This window comes from Elaeis guineensis, chromosome 11, assembly GCF_000442705.2.
Source record: "Elaeis guineensis isolate ETL-2024a chromosome 11, EG11, whole genome shotgun sequence".
NCBI classification, from domain to species: Eukaryota; Viridiplantae; Streptophyta; class Magnoliopsida; order Arecales; family Arecaceae; genus Elaeis; species Elaeis guineensis.
In genome coordinates this window covers 119,699,386-119,707,635 of record NC_026003.2, presented here as the reverse complement: position 1 = coordinate 119,707,635, position 8,250 = coordinate 119,699,386, and positions in this window count along the sequence as shown.

Here is an 8,250-nt window from a genome sequence, read left to right as displayed (position 1 = left end):
ATTAAGTTTGATTTTAATGAACAATAATCAAATTAAAAAGGTAAAAATCCTTATGAGATAAGGACTAACTTTTTTAAGTTGATTGGTTATTGATTTGAATCAAAAAAATATCTATATAAAAAGATAGTCTCTTAGGATTTTAATTAATTAAATTTTATGAATTCAAAATTCTTCCTCTTTCCTCTCCATGCCTCATCTTCTCTCCCTTTTCTCTTTTTCATGCCCAAGGGTTGGGTGTCCATCTTCCACACACCAAGAGTAGAAAAGAGTTTCTTCTACAGCAATAAATAAGGAGAAAAAGGCTGCAGTTCAAGGGTTAAAGTTGCAGTCAAGATCAATTACTAATCAAGGTTCAAAGAGGCAAAGATCCTATTTGAAGAAGAGGGATCTATCATGAGAAAAAAGATTCAAGATTGATCCTGATAGATACCTGTAGAAGTCGAACATATGTGCAGCTCAAGGACCTTTGAATCTGAAATCATCAGAAATGATGTATTTCTATCCGTACAAAAGTATTGAGATTTGATCTCATCTTTAATTTTATTTTCAATTTATATATATGTCTTTATTCCTGAACTTCGGTAGGATTAGATAAGATCTAATGTATGTGGGGTAAAGGGTTTGATTGGATTCATTTTTCGCTACTCTTCAAAAGATTTTTGAAATCTATGCACGTGTCCTATCCAATTTTTTAATATCTATGTGGTCCTTATAGTATATCAACTATTTTAAATAGTATATAGATTTCATAAAACTATATCCTCAATGTAATTAGGTCAATATTTTTGGAATGTGTATTGCTGAATTTTTTTAATGTATGTACATTTTGTTGGCTGGTACATTGCTTCCTATTGTAATTGAATGCATGTACATATTGTTGTTTGGAACATGCTGATAATAATCACTACTGTTTGAGTCCTGTTTCTAAATAATCACTAATATTAATGGAATATTAAATTTGGTCACTAATGTTTGAGTCCTATTTCTAAATAATCAGTGATGTTAAATTTGATCTTCAGAGTATTAATGTACATGGCTTCAAATACATTTTCTATCACTTTTTCTTATGGTGGAAAGTTTGAATTCAGACATACTGTATGGTATGTCAGAGGGCAAACTTTAATTTATGATAATATTGATCCTGATAGAATATCTATTTCGGATTTGGAGGGCATGTTAGAGGAGATTGGAGTTTTCAATTTTTCATAATTTTATTATGTCAAGCCAGGAAAAGATTTGAACAATGGACTGAAATTTATTTTTTGAGATCAGGATAATTTGCAAATACTTTCAGACATTCCTCCATATGCTATGATACATGTTTATGAGGGAGTTGGACGTGCATCCACTTTAGCTGTGCTAGATGCTGTATCGGATCCAAGATAGTTGGATAAATTGTAGTCTTGTTCAGTTGGAGAGCCTTTGCTAAATTTAGAGTATGTGCTTGTCCATTTACCTAGCCAAGATATTGGAGAAAGCAGTGGGGATGTTAGGGCCGAAGGCAGTGAGGGTGTTCGGGCTAAAGATAGTGAGGGAGCTGGGGCTACAGACAGTGAAAGTGAAAGCATAAGTATTAGAAACATTAACTTAAATGACCTACAAGATAGTGATTACATCGATAGTGAGGGGGATCAAGGTCATGAAACTAGGGGTCAAGGAGTTGAACCTAATGCTCAAGAAGCTGTTCCTAGGGATGAAGAGGCTGAAACAAGGGATGAAATAGCGAAACCCGTGACTGAACAGGGGGAAAGCCAACAAGATGTTTCATCAGATTATGTAGACTCCTTAGCTTTGGATTCAATTGACAGTTCAGATGAGGAGAATGTAGATACATTCGTTGTATTCAGAGAGAAAATTGATTTGAGTAATGTGCAGTTTAAGTTGGGTATGAAATTCAAGATTTTTGAAGTACTAAAAAGAGCAATAAGAGAGCATGCATTAAGTGGGGGTCACAATTTGAGGTTGGTCAAGAATGACAAGGGGTAGGTGAAGGCAAAATATCAAGAGGGGTGTAAGTGGCACTTACATGCTTCAAAGATGCAGGATGATTCAACTGTGCAGATTAAGTCTTACTACGGTGAGCATACTTGTCCAAGAGAGATTTGGAATAGAAACATGAAATCTAGTTACTTGGCCAAAAAGTACCTTGACATATTCAAGACTCAGCTTTTTTGAAAGCCAAGTGAGTTGGTTGTGTAGGTCAAAAAGGATTTGAATGCACAAATATCAAGATCCCAAGCATATCGGGCAAAGAAGAAGGCTATGGACATGATACAAGGTACTATTGCAAAGCAATACAGCAAGTTGTGGGATTATGTTGAGGAGATTAGAAGGACTAACACAGGGAGTATAGTGAAGATGGTAGTTGATACACAGCATCCCACTGATGAATTAATCTTTAAAAGATTTTATGTTTGTTTTGATGTTTGTAAGCAAGGCTTTTTGGATGGCTGCAGGTCTGTAATTGCCCTAGATGCTTGTCATCTTAAAGGACCATGTATGAGGCAATTAATTGCTGCGATTGGCATTGATGAAAATGATGGTATTTACTCAATCGCATGGGCTATTGTAGAAGCTGAATTGAAGGATAGCTGGAGTTGGTTCCTAGAGCTTCTTCAACATATATTGGCTCTACATGGAAAGAGGATGGACATTCATATTTGACCAGCAGAAGGTATGTTTACATATTATAAAATCTGCAATATATTAAGGTAAAGTTAAATATGCAGACAGTATGTATGTTAATCAAATTTCTTGACAATGACAGGGCCTACTGCCTACATTTGATGATCTACTCCCAAGGGTTGATTATAGATTATGTGTACGATATTTGTTTGCAAATTTCAAGACAAAATTCAAGGGGTTGATACTAAAGGATGCCCTATGGAATGCAGCAAGGGCTACAACAAGAGCAGACTTTGAGTACCAGCTTCATATGATAGAACATATTGATCCAGCTGCATGCCAATGGTTGATGGTTGTTTCTGAAAGATTCTGGTCTAGACATGCATTTAGGATATTTTCAAGATGTGATATGCTCTTAAATAATTTGTCTGAGACTTTTAATGCTTATATATTGTAGTCCAGGGATAAGTCTATTATGCAGATGCTTGAAATGATACGCAAGGTTGTGATGTCAAGGATAATCAAAAAGAGGGAGTTGATGTTGAAACATGATCATCCTATTTGTCCTAACATCATCAAGAAGTTAGAGAAGAATAAAGAAGTATCAAGGTATTGCCTTACATGGGCTGGTGGAAGCAGGTATGAAGTAGAACATGGTGTTAATCAGTTTATTGTAAATTTAGAGGCTTATGAATGCAGCTGTTATAGATGATAGTTGATTGGTATACCTTATGCACATGCCATACAATGCATATATTTCTTAAAAAGGAGGCATGAGGAGTTTGTACATATGTACTTTCAAAAAGAGACATATCTGAGAATATATTTTCACTTTCTTCTACCACTAAATTGGCAGAATATGTGACCTAGGACTTACTTAGTCCCTCCGCTCCCTCCAACTGTAAGGAGGCCACCTGGTAGGCCCAAAACACAATGTAGGAGGGCTGTTGATGTACCATAAAATCCTAATCAAACTAGAATAAGGAAGACAAATATAATCATAAGATGTAGAAGATGCCATCAGGTGGGCCATAACTCAAGGACATGTCGGGGACAACTAGTAGGAGGTAACCCAAGAAAGAGGCAAAAAAGAGGTGGTGCATCCACTTCGACACCTAGAAGCCAAGGAAGTCAAGGGCAAAGAGGTAGCAGTGGAAAATTCATGGGGTTTAGGCTTGCATCAGAGTATTATGACATACGGGTTTGTCAATAATCAAGTATTCCTTTCATTACCAATGAAAACTATATACTAACTAATTGATTATGCTACCTTACAGGGGTCTATCAGTGAAGTAAGTGCCGGGAGGGGTCGTGCCGGGAGGGCTATAGGCAAAGGTGGTACTAGAAGGAGAGTTGGATCTACTGTTAGGAGGAGTGGACTGCAACAGGGGGGTTGGATCTTCTGCTGGGAGAGGAGGATCTACTACTGAGAGGGCTGGATCTTCTGCTAGAGGGGTTGGAACTTCTCCTGGAAGGGCTGGAACTGCTGCTAGAAGAGCTGAAACTTCTACTTGAAGGTATCAACTTCTGTCAGGAGGGCTTCATCTATTGCTGGGAGGGCTTCATCAACTGCTGGGAGGGCTTCATCTACTATTGGGAGGCATTCTTCTATTGCTATAAGGACTGGAATTCTAGTTGGGAGGGATGTATCTGCAGAGAGGGCTAGATTTATTCCACCTGGGAGGACTGTGAGGGGTACAGCTGCTGATATTGGAAGGAGAAGACCGAGTTCATCTTCAGCAGATGCTTGAATGATCTATGCAATGTGGTTATGTTATTTTTCGTATGTAAACAATGTTAAGTTTTGGCACTTAATGAATGAATGGTCTATGCAATGTATTTAATGTTTCATGTGACTGACAGCTTTTAACTGCAATCACATGTGCATTTACAGCTGATAATGTTGATGAAATACAGGTTTTGAATATATTGAATGGTCTAAATGGTCAGCATATATTTTGTTCATCCCAGAACTATCTTAAATGTTTGAAAGGGGTCCTCAAAGTTTCAGACTTTTTTTTTGTTCATGTGGTCGACAAGTTTTGACTACTTTCACAACTTCACATACAAGTTCTTAATAAATTAGATGGGCTCTGCAGCATATATCTTGTTTGTCCTTATACTATCCAAAATATTTATATTTGGTCCTCAAAGTTTCTATAATATTTTTGTTCAGATATTATTCCCTTTTTTTTTTATAGTTGTCCACCTTGTTTGTTCACATACAAGTGCTAATACATTGCATTATCTTTGAAAGCTTTACAAAAGTATTTTTGAAACAAGTTAACAATTTTGCAGGCTCTATAAATAAAATCTACATTTTTTTTATTCAGTCCTCTCCTGTTTTCTAATAGTTATGTAGTTTGTTTTAGTATACTGTAAATCAAAATATTTACACCATTACTCAAAAAATACAAAAAGTTAACAAGTAGACCAACATAAAAAGATTTCATTTCATTAACAAACATTCCATTTTAACACCCATAACCACCATCACTAAGCATTACAAAATGCTAAAATAGAGTATAAAACAACACATGCCCAAGCTAACCTTGGTTCTTCAATAGCAGCAGACCAATAACCAACCAAGAGATCAAAATAATTCCTCGATACATCTTCTCTTTGACATGCCAGCGTCCGACTTACTTCACCATCTCATCGATTTCTTTCTTAAACTGATTTATCACCACCTTTCCATATAGGCAGATTTCAGCATCAAACCATTCAAAATAATCACATGAAACAGTCCTCCCCTATCAAAAACAAAGAAATAGTCAACAAGAGGGAAAAAATCAGCTGGAATTAGGGAAAGATAACTCATACCTCAAATCATGGGCAACCAAAGAACCTTTGATCTGGAGTTCTCTTTCTCCAAGAGGTCTTCATTTGAGCACGATGCCCACAAAAGCAAAATCTTTCGCCATCATTATTGAAAATTCTACATTGGAAGGAGCCGTTAGATCCAACTGTTGATGAGCTTCTACCCATAGAGAACACAGCTGATGATGGCTACCATAGCACGTCGGAGAAAAATGGGGAAGATTTTGAGAACTAGGGTTTCAAGATGATGGATTAGAAAGAATGGCCAATCGAAAGGAATTTGGGGAGGTAGGATTTCAGTCGCAGAAAGGGGAAGAAAAAGGAAGCTCGTTCGGAGGATTTTAGGGATCCATGTGGATAGGTAAGCAAATTTTTAAATTTTTTCTTGTCCAGGTTATCACCGATGGCCACTTAGGCAAACAAAAATACCAGGCAATTACCGATGAGTGCCATGCATGACTTTCGGTGAGAGAAAGTCATCAGAAAGGTACTGAAGGGCAATATTAAATAGGTTTGAAAAGTTGGGGGATTAAAAATTTGAATTTTAAAGTTTGAGGATCATTTAAAAAAATCTGACTTAGTTTAGGGACTAGGAACATAATTTATCCTACATAAAACATTCCCCCTATCCTACTGGGTTTTTTCTTAATATTTTTTTATTTCATATTTCCAAAACAACCACCTCCCCCAACTTATTTTCAAAATTATCGTCCACCTCGAAATTGCAGGTTCAACTGATGATTTCATGGCCACCTTGGCATTGAGGTGGTTGGGGGAGGGAAAATCGCCGACTGCACTAGCAATTTTAGAGGTCGTCGGCTGCACCAGCGATTTCTCTTCTCTTTTTTTCTTTGTGGGGGGCAGACAGAGGGGGAGGGGGTGGAGTTTGGGGGTCAGCGGGGGGTGGCACGGGGGTCGAGCGGGGGAGTTGGGGGGCGGCGGGGGTTGCGGGTGGTGGGGATGCACGATCGAGAACGGCATGGATGGCACGGAGGGGCTGGGGGGTGCACGATCGGGGGAGGACGGAATTAAAAAGATCAAAATTATTTTTTTAAATTAAAATTTTTCTTAATATTTTAAAATTTTATTTTAAAATTAATATTTTTAAATTTTTAAAATTAATATTGTTTTTCTTTTTTTCTCCTTCGTTTCTCCTTTCCCTTCCTCCCAAATCTCGGGCCGACCCACCTCTGCCCCCTGGCCCCCCGCGACCCTGGCCCCAAGGCCCCCCATGCCACCCGCATCGCACCCGGCCACGCACCCTCACCCCCCGCAACCCCCTCTGCCCTCCCCCGACCGCGCACCCCCTGTCAGCCCCCTGTGCGGCCCATGTCGTCCCCCGCCGCGTGCCCCCACCCTCCGCAAACCCCGTCGCCTTCAATATCCCCCATCCGTGCCACCCTCCATCTGCCCCCCCCCCTCACAAAAAAAAAAAAAAAAAAAAAAGAGAAGAGAAATCGCCGGTTGAGCCGACGATCTCTAAAATCGCCGATGCAGCGGACGATTTTTCCTGTCCCGACAACCTCAGCACCAAGGTGGCAATGAAATCGGCCGGCGATTTCGAGATGAATGATAATTTTGGAAATAAGTTGGGGGAGGGATAGTTTTGAAAATATAAAATTAAAAAAAAATTAAAAAAAAGCCCTATCCTACTTGGCTTTTTTTTGGGTAAAGTACTTGGCTTATTCTTTGATATGTAACTGGAAAGGACACCTTTTATTTGGTAAGTTCTTGAACTACCAGGCCATATTAACGTCTTAAATATTAGTTTCTTGCCATGCTTTTTGCGGATCTGTTAAGCAACTAGCTGAAAATGGATAAAGTATAAATTATTGGAAATTGTTCTGGTTCAAAAAGCATCTTTTACCGCCATAGGAAACAGATGTGGGGATAGATACACGTGCGAAATGGAGTATGGAAAAGGCCGAAACACGTGGGAGGCACATGAGAAACGAAACCTGAGATATTATTCGTTTCTCCCCATCTAAGCAATTGAGGGGATGCGATGCTGGCTTTCTAAAGAAAAACAAGAGAAAGAGTTGAAGGTATTCTGCGGGCTTCTTTCTCATTTTTTCAGCGTGCCCAAGAGTTGGATGGAAGTTTCTAAAGATATATGTTACAGAAGAATGAAAATAATACATAATTAAACCATCAAAGATCATGGCCTGATTCTCTCCACATGTTTGAATTATTTCCTTGTATGATTCAAGCTGTAGTTGGCTTCTTTCTGTCAGGGAATGGAAAGGTACGAATAAAATAGAACACAACAAGAAATTGAGGAAAGCTAGGGCGGATCTAGTATCGATGGACTTTGATTCCCTAACCCTGTCCGACCACATGCCCACTTCCACCTTAAGTCAGGCACAGAAGCCGCATTGGAAATACGGCGGAGAAGGATTGATTTAAGTACAGAATTGCGATGGCTTGGAGGAAAGTTCGTCTCCTGTAGAATGACCAAAACAGTATAGATAAGGTAGTCGGTGGGCACTGATCCCTTCCATCTCTTGTTTTGTCCAAGCACGGGAGACCTCTTGGTGTCGGCAGTCATGTACCCAATGGCTGAGACAAAAACGCCAGGAACCGCCGTAGGACAAAAAAATTCCATCTCACTCTTCAGCCGGTAACCTCAACCACCCCACCCCAATTAGCCTGAAGAGGACGCTACAAGCGCCCTCCCTCCTTTCCCCGCTTTTACCTCTTTGTTCATCTCTCCCAACACTTTATGTGTCTTGAGTCCTCATGGGTCGACATCCACCTCAAATCAAGATAACACAAGGGCAGTATGTTAGTGTAGTGCATATACTT